The sequence below is a fragment of the Gossypium arboreum genome, chromosome 13, assembly GCF_025698485.1.
Source record: "Gossypium arboreum isolate Shixiya-1 chromosome 13, ASM2569848v2, whole genome shotgun sequence".
NCBI lineage: Eukaryota > Viridiplantae > Streptophyta > Magnoliopsida > Malvales > Malvaceae > Gossypium > Gossypium arboreum.
In genome coordinates, this window is record NC_069082.1 from 121,649,941 (window position 1) to 121,669,471 (window position 19,531).

Here is a 19,531-nt window from a genome sequence, read left to right on the forward strand (position 1 = left end):
CTGGTAATCCCGCTATAAGGATGAGGTTCGCGGGAGTGTGCTTTCTGAAATGAAATGTGTAAGACCATGGGTGAAAGATACCATGGCAACATGATATGAAATGTGTAAGACCATGGTTGAAAGATACCATGGCAAGACCATGGTTGAAAGATACCATGGCAACAGGATATAAAATGTGTAAGACCATGGTTGAAAGATACCATGGCAACATGACGGGAATGAATATGACCATGGTTGAAAGATACCATTGCAATGTAACATGAAATGAACAAGACCATGGTTGAAAGATACCATGGCAACCTGACAGAAAATGAGTAAGACCATAGTTGAAAGTGTAACAACCCGTACCCGAGTCCGTTACCGGAGTCGAACACAAGGTGCACACAGACTTAACTTAATTATTGTCACAGTCCATTTAAAAAAAATTTCCAGACAAGCTGGTTACTGCGTCACTGTCGCCTTAAAAATAATATCTTGAGTTTCAAAGCTCAAAAATCAGTTTCGTAATTTTTCTATGAAACTAGACTCATATTTCCATCTACATATTTTTTTCTAGAATTTTTGGTCGGGCCAATTTGTACAGTTTATTAGTTAAAGTCTCCCCTGTTACAGGGATCGACTATACTGACCTTCACACATTACGACTTGGATATCTCCCTGTACAGGGCTTCAATACTGATGCTGTTTGTTTCTATAGAAACTAGACTCAAAGAGGAATCTATATATATATGGAATGACTCCTAATTATCTCTGGTTAATTTATAATGAATTTCCAAAGTCGGGACAGGGATTCCAGAAACCGTTCTGGCCCTATTCCACGAAAACCTAAATATCTCTTAACATATAACTCATATGACAGTTTCGTTTCTTCCATAAGAAAGTAGATTCATCAAGGTTCATTTACATAATTTATTCACTATTTAATTCCATCCCTATTATTTTTAGTGATTTTTCACATCCATGTCACTGCTGCTGTCAGCAGCTGCCTTTGAGGTAGACTTTACCTATTTCATAATTTCCATGATTCAATTGGCCCTTTTTGCATACATGGTACAAAGTATGATCATGATTAACCATTCCAATGGCTAATCATTTCCAAACATTTCCATACCTCTTAATGATCAACATACAAAACGATTATGGTACTATGCTAAAACGTATATAAGCCATTTTCGCATGGCTACCCAAATTTACACAAAATCCATGGGTACATGACCAGCAACAAAAAGGGTAGTCCTATACATTAACCAAAATATCCTCTCACTACTAGTCTATTCTATACATGCCATAAGATATTCCAAAACGTAGCAGTACCAAACAGTGGATGGTGATAATGTGACTAGTCACGACGATCCCCGAGCACCGTAGCTTCCAAATGAGATCTATAAAACAGAGGAAACAAAGTACAGAGTAAGCATTACAATGCTTAGTAAGTTTCAAGCAGTGTCAACAGATAACAATCAAATTATAACATAGTTGTTCGTATTTTTATTTCACTCTTCCTTCGGGCATACCATCCCCTTTTCCGAATATGCACATCACATCGTATGTAATAGGCAGATAAATTCTCACTTGATGGTGACCTCTTATGATCATAGGTACATTACATATTTTTACCTGACTTCCCACATTGGCCAAATGCACAATAATCATAGAACAGTCTTATTGCTTTACTCACATGTGCATCACATAACGACCTTGTGATTTAGTCTAAATCAAACTTAAATATAATCTCAAAATACATACCTGACCAACTTAACGCATTGAGCGTATTTATTACTAATTGTCACTGTGAAGTCGCATAATCTTACGCTTTACTTGAATCTTCAGCAAAACCTTTAGTTCGGAGCTTACCCGGACAAAGTCTCCACACGTAGTCATCGGGTCATTAGAGCTCGGATATAGTATGAGCACGAAGCCTACGATCATTAATCGGTGATAATATTCTCGCATAAAGCCTGCGGGATTTTAACCCGGATATAGTACTAACACAAATGCCCTTCGGGACTTATCACATTTATACACTTCCACATCCATCACGTTGGCCACTCGGCCCTATCACATATATACATTTTCACATTCATCACATTGGCCATTCGGCCTTATCACATATATACACCTTCACATTCATCACATCGGCCATTAGGCCTTATCACATATATACACACTTTCACATTCATCACATCGGCCATTAGGCCTTATCACATATACACACTTTCACATTCATCACATCGGCCATTAGGCCTTATCACATATATACACACTTTCACATTCATCACATTGGCCATTAGGCCTTATCACATATATACATTTTCACATTCATCACATCGGCCATTAGGCCTTATCACATATACATATCTCATACATATTTCATATTTTTCTTGTACATCAATCTCAGCAATAGCTTATAAGCAACTCAAATAGTTTCATCAAAGTTTACAACAAAATCACATATTCACTACAAGCAGTTTTCCTGAGCAACAGTCACTAAATTGTTTATAACTGGAGCTACAAAACTCAAAATCAATTGCCGTTAATTTTCCCCGAATTTAGACTCATGTATCTTTCATCCATAAAATTTTCAGAATTTTAGGTGTGGCCAATCAATACCAGATTTTTCTTAAAGTTTTCCCCTATTTCACTGTTCGACTAATCTGACCACTCCTCACTACGAATCAGATTTCTCGTTGTACAGAATTCAAAATGTGTTATGTTCAATTTCATTTAAAACTAGACTCATTAAGGAGTCTAAGCATATGAATTTTACCTTATAACCATTTTTGTGCAAATTATAACGATTTTCTAAAAACAGAACAGGGGATTTCGGAGTCATTCTGACACCGTCTCACACATCTTTAAATATCTCTTTATAGGAAATTTCTTTGCTCACACGGCCTCTTTTATAAGGAACTAGACTAATTAAGCTTTGATTACATCTTTTATTCAGCCTATAATTCCACACCAACAATTTATGGTGATTTTCTAAAATCACGTTACTGCTGCTGTCCTAAGCAAATTATTACAATTTGCTCTTAAATTTCCAAGTCCAAACACTTATGAACTTACCATTTGAGTTTAAAACATATCATGGCCACATCATATCTTATTAAATCAACTCATTATGTCCTATTATGATTGAATTTACTCAACGTTTAATCACTTAAAACTTACCTCGGATGTGGTCGAACGATCTCGGCGGCTATTCGATCACTTTTTCCCTTTCCTTATCCAACTTTGGTCCTCTTTCCGCTTAAGCTTAAGTAAAACAATAGATTTGCTTAAGTACTTAACTAATATTATTCACTTAACAATCACATTTGGCAATCACATATCATTTAATCTATATCTAGAACAATAGATTTAAATATGTATCATATTTACGGTCAAACATAGCAAGAAAACTAAATAGGCTTTACTAGCCATACTTAGTTCTATTATAACATAACTTCACTTACTTATATGCACATTAACTAAGCACTTAACAATTTTCGTTAGCCAGCAAACTCATTCGCACAAGCCTACTTCATTTCAATTTTGTCACTCTTGAACTTATCCATAATATCCTAAGTTCATTTAGTAGCTAGGCAACAATTATACAAAACAACAAGCATTTAACAACAATGTACTTAACCAATTCCTCAGGCATACCTTCGGCATTATATATATATATGTTAATGACGAAAACACTTAGGCCAATTCTAAAACATCCACGAATCATACTTCCAAAATGAGCTACTTCCATGGCCGATTATATTTCATCATTAACATACCTCATTTTTTTGAATCATATAATCAACATCACAACACATCTCCAAAACACAAATCATGCCTATCATACTTACTCATATGGCCGACTATACATACCCCCATATAGTATCATTTTCATTTCATTTAACACTTAATTTCCACCACATAAACACTTGGCCGAATAATCCTAAACTAGCAAAACTCCACATTTGTTCATACCATCTTTTAAATTCACATATATCTATTTAGGTAGCTCATATTTTCCCCTTTCTAATATTTCTATCCAAAACATCAAAACACTATCCTTTTTTTTTTGCATTTACCCCATAATACCGTATGCACAATTTGTCACCAAAACTAAAGAAAAATCAACATATGGGTTGCAATAAGAGCTTGACTACTAGCTAGATTCTCATAAAAATCGATAGAAACAACATGAACTCCTACCTTATTTAACCTCCAAGATAGCCGAATGCCCTAGACAAGTTCCTTCCTCTTTCCTTTTTGTTTGGCACTGTGCAAGAAGGTAAGGAAGATGAACACTCTTACCTTTATTTCCTTAAAGATGACCAATGCCTTAACTTCAATTTCTTCTCTTTAGGTACGGCAATGGGGGAAAAGGAGGATGAACATACCTTGTTTCTATCACTCTTCCATTCTTTTAATTATTCTTTCTTCCATACTATAAAGCCATTAACTATTATCATGCTAAAATAAAATGCATATAATATCTATCAACCATCCTCATGGTCGGCCACTAAATTAAAAGTGGTCCATTTGACATGCAAGTCCCTCATGTCAATAACTCACGCATTATTTGGCCACTTTAAATTTCACCTATCACATTTTCAAGTCCTATCACATGGGTCCTTTCTTATAAATTAGCACCTAATTGATAAAATCAAGGCACGAAATATTCACACATACAAATTCCACATACAATAAGCACAGAATATAACATCTAATTATTTTTGTGACTCGGTTTTGTGGTCCCGAAACCACTTTTCGACTAGGGTCACATTAGGGGTGTCACAACTCTCCCCCCCTTTAGGGATTTTCGTCCTCGAAAATTTCTACCGATGTTTAGTTTAGGATAACATCCTCTTATTGAATTATATCCATATAGACATTAGCTCATCGATAGCAATTGTAATTCATTATTGATTTCGCATCGATCTATAAAATCATTTCCTTATCTTAAAACAAATACATAAACATTTCTACGAGTATGCACATATATCTCATTTCCTTGATTTCATAAGCAATAATCACTTAATTTAATTCACAAATGCATTTCAAACACATATAAATCACATATTAACATGTATAATTCATATCATCAACCCACATATTCGTATTTCACATTTTTATGCATGTATAAGCTGTAACCTGACCGAAAATACACATATACTCAAACATCCCAATAAATATCCTTTATAACTCCATCGTATCTCAATATTCAACTTAACTTATTTCCAACAGAAAATTCAACTTCCACACACCTGAACATTTAATTCGTTTAGCACATTCAATCACCGTTAATGCTACCCGTATACAGTCGATTAGGCATAAAGCCTCGTATAGTACATCGGCTTGGGATTTATGTTAGCACGTAACCCATATATCCAAAATTATCAGTATTCATCACAAATTCTTACAGACTTTCAAATGTCGAACTTAATCGAAATAATTTCTTGAATATGGTTAACAACAAAAAAATAGGGGTCATTTAGCAATAGCACATATGACTTCATATACTAAGCATTCCATAGACTAAATCCGTAACACATTTATAACTTGAATTCATTTCTTAACAACATATCCACTATCTTTTTACTTTCATCTGATTTTCTCGTACCTTCCGTACATACCTGTATCACTTATTCTGATCTTACTTAATTTATCATCTTGAATATACCCGTTGAATCATTCAAAATCATTACGGATACTCATTAAGCACATATAGCTCTTACAATGCCATATCCTAGATATGGTCTTACATATTCTCACATATCGAGCCGATGCCATGTCCCAGACATGGTCTTACTTGAATTCCACTTCACACACTTAGTGCCCATTGACCGATCTCGCACTCATAGTGCTCGGTTAAAGGAATTTGCACACACACAGTGCCTCTAATCATTCACACACATAGTGCTCTTATTCATTCGTTATTACACATTGAAATGACTTAACCAAGTCTATAAACATCATGTATGTACACTTTTAAACATATCATCTCATTTAAGTTTGAATTCGTATAGTAATGAACACTTAAACTTTGCTCAAATTACCGGCACGAAGCCTACTAGGCACGAAGGCCTGAATACACGTCACCAGTATGATTGCTCTTCGAGACCTAGCCCGGATACATCACTAGCACGAATGCTCTTCGGGACTTAGTCCGGTTGCATTACTAGCACGAATGCTCTTCGGAACTTAGTCCGGATACATCACTAGCACGAATGCTCTTCGGAACTTAGTCCGGTTGCATTACTAGCACGAATGCTCTTCGAAACTTAGTCCGGATACATCACTAGCACGAATGCTCTTCGGAACTTAGTCCGGATACATCACTAGCACGAATGCTCTTCGGAACTTAGTCCGGATACATCACTAGCACGAATGCTCTTCGGAACTTAGTCCGGATACATCACTAGCACGAATGCTCTTCGGGATTTAGCCCGGATATATCACTCTCAATTCTCATGTACATATACACATATAGCAATACACATTACTATATCATTTGCGTTACTTGAATTCAAACACAACATGCTTGTCGACCATTCAACTTCCAGTTCCATAGCCACATACAAAAATCACATTTATAGTCATAACACTCTTTCAAAATTGCATCACTTATACCCTTAATTCAATCCAAATCGAAATTCAAATACGAGTACATGATACGTACCTGATCGACATAATAATTTAGGCATATCTAAGTGAAGTTATATCGCAAATTCTCATAGTCAGAAGCTTGCTACAGCTCGATCGGGATCAAGATTCATTACCATACAGCAACCACATTTTAATAGTCAAAAATCATCACACCATCATTTTATCACTTTATGGCATGTATAAATAGACTCACGCGTGCTACGTTAGTCCTAGAATAGACTAAACCGTAGCTCTGATACCAATAAAATTGTAACACCCCGTACCCGAGTCCGTTACCGGAGTCGAACACAAGGTGCACACAGACTTAACTTAATTATTGTCACAGTCCATTTAAAAAAATTTTCCAGACAAGCTGGTTACTGCATCACTGTCGCCTTAAAAATAATATCTTGAGTTTCAAAGCTCGAAAATCAGTTTCGTAATTTTTCCCTGAAACTAGACTCATATGTCCATCTACATATTTTTTTCTAGAATTTTTGGTCGGGCCAATTAGTACAGTTTATTAGTTAAAGTCTCCCCTGTTACAGGGATCGACTATACTGACCTTCGCGCATTACGACTTGGATATATCCCTGTACAGGGCTTCAATACTGATGTCGTTTGTTTCTATAGAAACTACACTCAAAGAGGAATCTATACATATATGGCATGACTCCTAATTATCTCTGGTTAATTTATAATGAATTTCCAAAGTCGGGACAGGGATTCCAGAAACCGTTCTGGCCCTATTCCACGAAAACCTAAATATCTCTTAACATATAACTCATATGACCGTTTCGTTTCTTCCATAAGAAAGTAGATTCATCAAGGTTCATTTAAATAATTTATTCACTATTTAATTCCATCCCTACTATTTTTAGTGATTTTTCACATCCACGTCACTGCTGCTGTCAGCAGCTGCCTTTGAGGTAGACTTTACCTATTTCATAATTTCCATGATTCAATTAGCCCTTTTTGCATACATGGTACAAAGTATGATCATGATTAACCATTCCAATGGCTAATCGTTTCCAAACATTTCCATACCTCTTAATGATCAACATACAAAACGATTATGGTACTATGCTAAAACGTATATAAGCCATTTTCGCATGGCTACCCAAATTTACACAAAATCCATGGGTACATGACCAGCAACAAAAAGGGTAGTCCTATACATTAACCAAAATATCCTCTCACTACTAGTCTATTCTATACATGCCATAAGATATTCCAAAACGTAGCAGTACCAAACAGTGGATGGTGATAATGTGACTAGTCACGACGATCCCCGAGCCTCAGTAGCTTCCAAATGAGATCTATAAAACAGAGGAAACAAAGTACACGGAGTAAGCATTACAATGCTTAGTAAGTTTCAAGCAGTGTCAACAGATAACAATCAAATTATAACATAGTTGTTCGTATTTTTATTTCACTCTTCCTTCGGGCATACCATCCCCTTTTCCGAATATGCACATCTCATCATATGTAATAGGCAGATAAATTCTCACTTGATGGTGACCTCTTATGATAATAGGTACATTACATATTTTTACCTGACTTCCCACATTGGCCAAATGCACAATAATCATAGAACAGTCTTATTGCTTTACTCACATGTGCATCACATAACGACCTTGTGATTTAGTCTCGCATAAAGCCTGCGGGGTTTTAACCCGGATATAGTACTAACACAAATGCCCTTCGGGACTTATCACATTTATACACTTCCACATCCATCACGTTGGCCACTCGGCCCTATCACATATATACACTTTCACATTCATCACATTGGCCATTCGGCCTTATCACATATATACACCTTCACATTCATCACATCGGCCATTAGCACACTTTCACATTCATCACATCGGCCATTAGGCCTTATCACATATACACACTTTCACATTCATCACATCGGCCATTAGGCCTTATCACATATATACACACTTTCACATTCATCACATTGGTCATTAGGCCTTATCACATATATACACTTTCACATTCATCACATCGGCCATAGGCCTTATCACATATACATATCTCATACATATTTCATATTTTTCTTGTACATCAATCTCAGCAATAGCTTATAAGCAACTCAAATAGTTTCATCAAAGTTTACAACAAAATCACATATTCACTACAAGCAGTTTTCCTGAGCAACAGTCACTAAATTGTTTATAACTGGAGCTACAAAACTCAAAATCAATTGCCGTTAATTTTCCCCGAATGTAGACTCATGTATCTTTCATCCATAAAATTTTCAGAATTTTAGGTGTGGCCAATCAATACCAGATTTTTCTTAAAGTTTTCCCCTGTTTCACTGTTCGACTAATCTGACCACTCCTCACTACGAATCAGATTTCTCATTGTACAGAATTCAAAATGTGTTATGTCAATTTCATTTGAAACTAGACTCATTAAGGAGTCTAAGCATATGAATTTTACCTTATAACCATTTTTGTGCAAATTATAACGATTTTCTAAAAACAGAGCAGGGATTTTGAGTCATTCGACACCGCCTCACACATCTTTAAATATCTCTTTATAGGAAATTTCTTTGCTCACACGGCCTCTTTTATAAGGAACTAGACTAATTAAGCTTTGATTACATCTTTTATTCAGCCTATAATTCCACACCAACAATTTATGGTGATTTTCTAAAGTCACGTTACTGCTGCTGTCCTAAGCAAATTATTACAATTTGCTCTTAAATTTCCAAGTCCAAACACTTATGAACTTACCATTTGAGTTTAAAACATATCATGGCCACATCATATCTTATTAAATCAACTCATTATGTCCTATTATGATTGAATTTACTCAACGTTTAATCACTTAAAACTTACCTCGGATGTGGTCGAACGATCTCGGCGGCTATTCGATCACTTTTTCCCTTTCCTTATCCAACTTTGGTCCTCTTTCCGCTTAAGCTTAAGTAAAACAATAGATTTGCTTAAGTACTTAACTAATATTATTCACTTAACAATCACATTTGGCAATCACATATCATTTAATCTATATCTAGAACAATAGATTTAAATATGTATCATATTTACGGTCAAACATAGCAAGAAAACTAAATAGGCTTTACTAGCCATACTTAGTTCTATTATAACATAACTTCACTTACTTATATGCACATTAACTAAGCACTTAACAATTTTCGTTAGCCAGCAAACTCATTCGGCACAAGCCTACTTCATTTCAATTTTGTCACTCTTGAACTTATCCATAATATCCTAAGTTCATTTAGTAGCTAGGCAACAATTATACAAAACAACAAGCATTTAACAACAATGTACTTAACCAATTCCTCAGGCATACCTTCGGCATTATATATATATATATATGTTAATGATGAAAACACTTAGGCCAATTCTAAAACATCCACGAATCATACTTCCAAAATGAGCTACTTCCATGGCCGATTATATTTCATCATTAACATACCTCATTTTTTTGAATCATATAATCAACATCACCACACATCTCCAAAACACAAATCATGCCTATCAGACTTACTCATATGGCCGAATATACATACCCCCATATAGTATCATTTTCATTTCATTTAACACTTAATTTCCACCACATAAACACTTGGCCGAATAATCCTAAACTAGCAAAACTCCACATTTGTTCATACCATCTTTTAAATTCACATATATCTATTTAGGTAGCTCATATTTTCTCCTTTCTAATATTTCTATCCAAAACATCAAAACACTATCCTTTTTTTTTGCATTTACCCCATAATACCGTATGCACAATTTGTCACCAAAACTAAAGAAAAATCAACATATGGGTTGCAATAAGAGCTTGACTACTAGCTAGATTCTCATAAAAATCGATAGAAACAACATGAACTCCTACCTTATTTAACCTCCAAGATAGCCGAATGCCCTAGACAAGTTCCTTCCTCTTTCCTTTTTTGTTTCGGCTGTGCAAGAAGGTAAGGAAGATGAACACTCTTACCTTTATTTCCTTAAAGATGACCAATGCCTTAACTTCAATTTCTTCTCTTTAGGTACGGCAATGGGGGAAAAGGAGGATGAACATACCTTGTTTCTATCACTCTTCCATTCTTTTAATTATTCTTTCTTCCATACTATAAAGCCATTAACTATTATCATGCTAAAATAAAATGCATATAATATCTATCAACCATCCTCATGGCCGGCCGCTAAATTAAAAGTGGTCCATTTGACATGCAAGTCCCTCATATCAATAACTCACGCATTATTTGGCCACTTTAAATTTCACCTATCACATTTTCAAGTCCTATCACATGGGTCCTTTCTTATAAATTAGCACCTAATTGATAAAATCAAGGCACGAAATATTCACACATACAAATTCCACATACAATAAGCACAGAATATAACATCTAATTATTTTTGTGACTCGGTTTTGTGGTCCCGAAACCACTTTCCGACTAGGGTCACATTAGGGGTGTCACAGAAAGACACTATGGCATCATGTCGAAGATAAATAAAACTGTGGATGTGAGATGCTATGACATCAGTTGAACAATTGATATTCAGGTAATATGTATCAGATGATGAATGGTTATATGAAATGGTTCGTGAAATGTTTACAAGAATTGGTCATATGGAAATATATGTACAAAATAGTTGAATGAAATAATTAAGAAGATAGATAAATGAAATAAGTATAGGTACATGTAATTTAATTTATGTTCATTTTAATATGAGCTATTACCGAAATAAATATACATATGATATATGGACATTATGGTGCATGAAATAATGATATAACAAAATGAATGATATACTTATGAAGAAACAGTAAGAGAATAATATGTCTCGTGACATGTACATATATGATTATCTTGAAATGTTGATATAAGGAAATTATGTAAGTAAAAACAATTATTAAACTTAAGTGTGACACGTCGAGAAATTAAGTATATCAATGTTGAATTTATATGAAATATGTACTAGTATACTAACAATGTTGCTGTTTGATGCTTACACAAGTGCCAAGCTGTTGATTGAATGGTAATATATTTATTTATATAATGCATTGAATCGGTAAGTATTTAATTTTTTTAGGTGATTTGCAAATTCTAGTAATGCTCTGAAACCCTGTTTCGACGATGGATACGGGTTAGGGTATTACAATTCATGCATTCTTCCTCGACTTGACTTTACCCGTTGAACCTTTTTGGAATTGTTAAGGATACTTGAAAATCACATATAGCTCATACAATGCCATATCCCAAATATGGTCTTACATGTTATCACATATCGATGCTGATAACCCAACTATGGTCTTACACGAAATCAAATAACGATACTAATGTCTCAAACATGGTCTTACACGTAATCACATAATGATGCTAATGTCCCAGACATGGTCTTACCCATAATCACATCTCGTTAATCCTAATGTCATGACATTCGTATCCTATACTATTCCTAAGGTTCGTACGAGACTTTCGGATATTGTAACCCTATCGATTCTTGCTCGTATTTGATCATTCAACATTCATAACAGTTTAATGATAATTAAACATATATAATTCAATTTAAAGGCATTTATTTGCATATGAACTTACCTTGTATTCAGAATAAATGGACTGGATCGACTATTCGATAACCTTTGATTTTCCCCAATCTAAATTCAATTTCTTTCGCTCTTGATCTATATACATTCAAAATTAACCCATTTATTCATCAAGTCATCCAATTCAGTCCACAAACACATATTTAGGTATTTTACACTTTAGCCTTTAAATTTTCACATTTTACAATTTAGTCCCTTTTCACAAATACACAAAATTCACACAATTCAACAAGACTCATGCTTGTCCAAATTTCATATAAGTCCCTAGCAGCCCAAAACTTCGAACGTCCCATTTCGAATTTCATATAACTCTCTAGAGAGTTACACGGGGTAAGACATAGGCTGGGACACGGCCATGTGACCCCATTTCGAATGTCCACACAGTCTATGACATGGGCGTGTCTTTGGCCGTATGAGACACACGGCCAAGCTCTCACACATTTGGGCCACACGGACGTGTGTCCCCTGTATTCTGCAAAATTTTTTAAGTGTTCCAAAAATTTTCTGAGCTATCGGTTTAGTCCCGAACCACTCCTAAAGCATGATTTGGGCCTCATAGGCTCGTATTAGGGACAATGTGAATGATGTTGAATAATAATTACATGAAAGTTAAAAATGTATGTGAAATGTATGTTTAATTGTATAATATGTCGGTAATGCTCTGTAACCCTATTTCGGCGTTGAATACAGATGAGGGGTGTTACGTGCCATGTATAATTACCAATCACATATCTGATATGTCATTAGGGTTACCGTTTTGGTTGTAGTCTTGCATGTGTTGTGAACACACCACATCTCTCATGAGCTTCCCGATATTTAGCTCGCATGAGCTTCCTGTTATTTAGCTTACATGAGCTTCCCGTTATATAGCTCGCAAAAGCTTCCCATTTACATGCTCATATGAGCATACATATACATGAATTGACAGATTACATTTTTGTACACTTCGTGTGTACTACTCATGTATCCAATGATATTTTAAATGGTTTAATGGGCAATGTTCTATTATAAAACAAAATGAGAGCGGTACAAACTATTATCGGTATATACATAGAAATGATATTACTTGATATATTGAAACATGATTCGGTTGATACATGTATTCGGAACTTATTTAATGACTATGTTCATCCATGATTATGAGCTATTATATGTGTCTACATGGCTAACATGTTGATGTTATGTGTTTAGGCTTTTGGTCAAATTTGTAACAGCTCGTTTTTAGTCAAATCAAAACAGTAGTTTTGAGACCACAAATTTGAGGTCAAAATAATTATTTTATTATTATTTTAATGTTTACAACATAATAATATGATTGTGCAAAAATTTTGTTAAGAAAACTTATCATTTAAATGCTTAATTCGATAAAAAGGACTAAATCGAGTAAAGTGTAAAACTTGAGTTCTAATAGCTAAAGGTGTTTAATGGCTATGAAATTAAATAGTGAAGGTCCTTAAGTGGTAATTGGACCATTAATATTATTAGTGGACAAATATGGACATCTTTTAAGTGATTTTTGTTGTTTAATTAAAAGGTTAATATGGTAAATCAATAAGTAAACTTAAGTAAAATAACATAAAATAAGATACCATCTTCTTCATGCGATTTTTCTACCAAAAATTGAAAGGATAAAAGCCATAGATAGGGTTTCTTGGTTCAGCAAGTTCATCCTTGTACATGTAAGTGATTTTGACTCGGTTTTTAATGATTTCTATGTTTTTGGAGTCGTTGTAACTTAATCTAGCTAGCCCAAGGACTAATTTGCAAAATTTTTAAAGGTTTAGGGGTTTCCTATTGATGAATGTTGGTGTATTTTGATGATTGAAGATAGAAAATGCATGCTTGCTGATAGATAAACAACATTTGTAAAGTGATTTTTGACAAAATTTTCATTTAAGGATTTAATTGAGAAATGTTGAAATCTAGTGGTTAAATTGTGAAATAAATAAAAAATATGGGTTTCTAGGGACCTAATTGAAATTTGGATAGCATGAGTTTAGGTTGAATTGTATGAATTTGTGTTTTTATGAGATAAGGACTAAATTGTAAAAATGTGAATTATTAGGGGTAAAAGTGTAAAGTTTCCTTAATGTGTATTTTGGACTAAATTGAATACAATGATAATTAAATAAGTTAATTTTGATTACATTTAGATCAAGAAAAGTGAAATACTAATTTAGATTGGGGAAAGAACAAGGTTCCAGACTAATTGACTTATTTCGTCGTTTTTGCATTCGAGGTAAGTTCGTATGTATTAAACATTATTATATTTGTGTTTTAAATACTTTGATATTGTATAAATTGTGAATACGACACTGCAAACATATTCGACGACAATTCGACAAGTGTGAAATCCTGGTTGAACCTTAGGAATAGATTACGATACGAAGGACATGTCATTAGGGGTTATCTGATTTGGGTGCCGGTCCGTATGTCCTACCAGTGGTTGAGTTATCCGGCATGTGTTACGGATACTCGTCAGCTTGTGTGAGTAGTATCATGTAGCTTCGTCATGACCATCAGCTTATGTGAGTAAACCCGTTGATAGCTCGAGAGTGAGCATTATAAGTGATATGAGATTGAGATAGCTTTGGCTATATATGTGGCACTTAGGGTGAGAGTTTCCCGAGTTTTCGATAGTATTTCGAATGGTTCAACGGGTATATCAAAGATATGAATGGTAAGAAATAAATAAGTAAGAAACTATATGAGCATCGAATTTATAGAAGCTATAAGTTTATGGCTATATATATGTGATTGAATACAAGTTAACATTTTGATTAAAGGTTTTGAAATATATATATTGTTCATATTATTTGATTAGTGAATAATTGATGAGTTTGCTTATTAATTCATACGAGCTTACTAAGCTTTATAGCTTACTTTGTTTAAATTTCCATGTTCTATAATGATATCAAGCTAGCTCTGTAACACCCCTAACCCACATCCGTCACTGGAACAGGGTTACAAGATGTTACCGAAGTTTACGGAATAATTACACATAAATTCCATTATTTACTTATATTCACATCAAAGCTGTCCACTCGAGTCATAGTCACTAAATTATTTATATCTTAAGCTACAGAATTCTAAATTAAGATTCGTAAAAATAATTTAAACTAGACTCATATATATTTCTAACATAAAATTTTCAGAATTTATGGATTAGCCAAAAAGTACAGTTTATTCTTCAAAGTTACCCATGTTCTGCTATTTGACAGTTGCGACCTTTCTTTACTAAAAATTAATTATCTCATAGTACGGAATTTGAGTGATGTTCCTGTTTGCTTATTTTGAAACTAGACTCGTTAATGATTTTAAACTTATAAATTATAACCCATAATTATTTTTGTACAATTTTTAATGATTTTCCAAAGTCAAAACAGGGGAGCTCAAAATCATTCTAACCTTGTTTCACAAATATTCAAGTATCTCATAATATGAAAGTCTTTTGCTTACACTATTTCTTCTATGTGAAACTAGATTCAATAGGGTTTAATTTCATATCTTATTCAACTTCTAATTCGATTTCCATAATTTATGGTAAATTTTTAAAGTCGAACTACTACTACTAACCAAAAACTGTTTTAGTGCAAAATATTGTTAACTAGTTTATAACATCTTTACTTCATTTCATTTAAACTCTATACATGCCATACAAATCTTTAAACATAAAAAAAAAATCTACCGGAATTGATCTAGATAGTGTGCCTTGTTGTGATGATCCGATCTATCAACTTCACTTTAATTCAATCTACATAAAGACATCAAACACATACAAGTAAGCTTATTGAAGCTTAGTAAGTTCATAAAGTTGAAAGTAATGCTTACCAAACATAATATTTCCAAAAATATAACAAAACATTTACTAAAATTCCCTGCCATCCATAACCATTGTTATAATACTTCACATAGTTGAGCTCAAAATTAACAACTACACAGTCCCTTTTCATTTTAGTTCACACCTCATATATTAATTTTTATCAAATTAGGAAACGTCTTACGAAATTGAGTACGTCGTTGCTCAGTGCCACGATTCACAACTCAGTATGGTTTTCCTCATTGAAATACCATACCTACATTTCACAACTCGGTATGGGAAATGCCATACCTACGTTTCTTAACTCAGTATGGATAATACTATACCTACGTTTCACAACTCAATATGGTTAATACCATACCTACGTTTCACAACTCAGTATGGATGATACCATACCTACGTTTCACAACTCAGTATGGTTAATACTATACCTTACGTTTCACACTTTTCCATGGATCAACCATGGTCTTATCCGTCAATTCATCACATGTTACGATACGAACGTACTCAATCCTGTGTTTTTCCTAATGTGAATTTCCACCTTTATTATTTCATTTTAACATAATTTTCACAATCTCACAGTAAATTTATATATAATAACACATTATATCATTCAATCATTCACAAATAAACATGTAAATTCAACCATATGAACTTGCCCGACTAATTTGTAGAAGATATTGAAATTTGAGGACTATTCTGCAACTTTTTATTTTCTTTGTTCGCCTTTGTATTCTTGATCTATAATATAAAATATTTCCACTCATTAGCATTTATTTCATTTCTATTTTACTTCATAATTTATGCTCTTCAATTTTCAAAATTGCATTTTTAACCCAAAATTTACAATTTTTACAATTTTGCCCTGCTCAATTAACCCATCAATTGAACTATTTTTTCTCAATTAACACTATATTATATCATTATAAACTATTTCATAACCTTTGATATTCATAATTCCAACACCAACCTCTAATTTACAACTTTTTTACAATTAGGTCCTAAATACCATTTCCTATCAAAATCACTTAATAAAACCATCTTAATATGAAATTAGAACTTCAATTTCATAATAATTCATCATAAAATTCCCTTACTCAGCCAGGGTAACTTCCAATTTCACCCACCAAATCAAAAACTAATGAATTCTATAAGTGGACCTAATTGTAAAAGTCATAAAAACATAAAAATTATCAAGAAAATGCAAGAATTAAACTCAAATGATGTAAAAACATGAAAAAAAATCTTTCTCCAGACCTTCTATGGCGTTTTTACTGAGAAAATATGAAGAGATCTCTAAATTTTTCAATTTTGTCCTTATTTTATATGTTAAAATTGTAAAATTTCCAGTTTTGCCCTTATTTCCCTTATTTTTTTTGCTGATTTTCTTGCCCTTTCCATCCAGCATATTCAATTTTAGGCTTAATTTCCCTTTAAATTCTATTTCTTTTAACACTTGAGCTATTTAATCCTTCTAGCAAATTTTGCATTTGTTACAATTTAGTCCTTTTTATTTAATTGACTACCCAAACGTTAAAATTTCTCAACCAAACTTTAATACTAACTTAATTACATTCCATAAATATTTATAAAAATATTTATGGCTCGGTTTTCAAATTTGAGGTCTCGATACCTTGTTTTTAACCCATTTGACCTAATAAATTCTTTTAATTCACCAAATTCACCAATTCACAAATTCTTCTAAATTCTTACTTGAATCATATTAAATTACTATCTTGTTCAACCTTACTTGTTGGATTTAGTGATCTCAAATCACCGTTTTCGACACCACTGAAAATTAGGCCATTACAAGCTCGGATTCGAGAATCGTCGGAGACCTTATGACACTATCCAACTATCACTTTGGTACTTTTGGACTTAAGTATTTTGAGTATATGGCATGTATAGGAGTTTGGTCATTTTTTTACATATATGATAGTAATGAATGTAGTTATTTGAGTTGGCTTGTAAATGTTTAATGTTTGGCTTTGTCTATAGCCATGAGAGTTGGCTTATTTTGGTTGATTTGGTTGTGTGTATATATATGCAAATGGCCTTTTTTGTGTTGATAATTGCTATATTAATGTTTGTGGTGAATGGTTAATATTTGAGAAGTTATATACTTATTTATTTAGGCAAAATGATGTATAATTGTAAGATGTCATTTAGGTGATTTATCATTGTGAGTTAGCATGAATAAGATTGTTAAATTTGATACTTGTGTATTTTGTGGTTAATGGTATGAGATTATCATGAATTGAGCTTGATTGGAATTGATTTGGAATGCCAATTATATGACATGTTTTGGTGCCAATTGGGTTGATGTAGGTGTATGCAAGTTTGGGTGGCAAAATGGCTTGGTAAATAGCTTATTTTTGTCCACACGGGTAGAGACATGGGCGTGTGTCTCAGCCGTATGTGACACATGGTCAAGTTACACGGCCGTGTGTCCCCTGGTGTTGAATTAAAAATCAAGTCAGTATGCTCTACACGACCTAACACACAGGTGTGTGACTTGGCTGTGTGGCATAAGTCAGTATACCCTACAGGATTGGCACGGCCTAGCACACGGCCTGTGTGGCCATTTCGAAGGGTACACGAGTTAGCCACATAGGCATATGTGTTGGCCGTGTGACCCAAGTCAGAGAGTTACATCGGGTCGAACACGGGTTGAGACACGGCCATGTGATCCCATTTCGAATGTCCACACGGCCAGTGACATGGGCGTGTTTTTGGCCGTTTGAGACATATGACTGGGCCATATGGGCGTGTGTCCCCTGTAGTTTGAAAAAATTTCTAAGTTTTGTAAAAACTTCTTAAGTTATCGATTTAGTCCCAAACCACTCTTAAAGCATGTTTTGGGCCTCGTAGGCTCATATTAGAGACATTGTGGTTGATGTTGAATGATGTTTACAAGGAATTGAAAAACGTATATGAAATGTATGTTTAATTGTGTTATAAGTCCGGTAATGCTTTGTAACCCTATTCTGGCATTGAATATGGGTGAGGGGTGTTACAAAATTGGTTTGAATATGTCTTGTATGCTTATCTTAAATGTGATTAAATGGTAGCTTAAATTCTATGTTATACGAACTTACTAAACTTAAATGCTTACTCTATTTTATTTTCCCTGTTTTATAGTAACTTGAAAGCTCGTTTTGGATAAAGTTGGTCAGAGTTGATTCACACTATCCATCGACCTTTTCGGTACATATAGTAAACTAATTTTGGTTATAATGCCATGTATAGGTTAATTTGGCCAATGTTGGTATATAAACATTTTGTTGAGATTAGTCATTTGTATGGCTTATACTTGGTATAAATTTGCATATATAAGTATTTGGTCAATTTGGCAAGCATGGATTTTGGGATATATGTGGTGTTATGTCATGCATAAAATTTGGTTTTAGCTTGGTTCATTGCCTTGATATAGATTGTTGATATCCAAAAATGTTTGATTAGGTTGTTAGCAAATTGGGTGAGAAA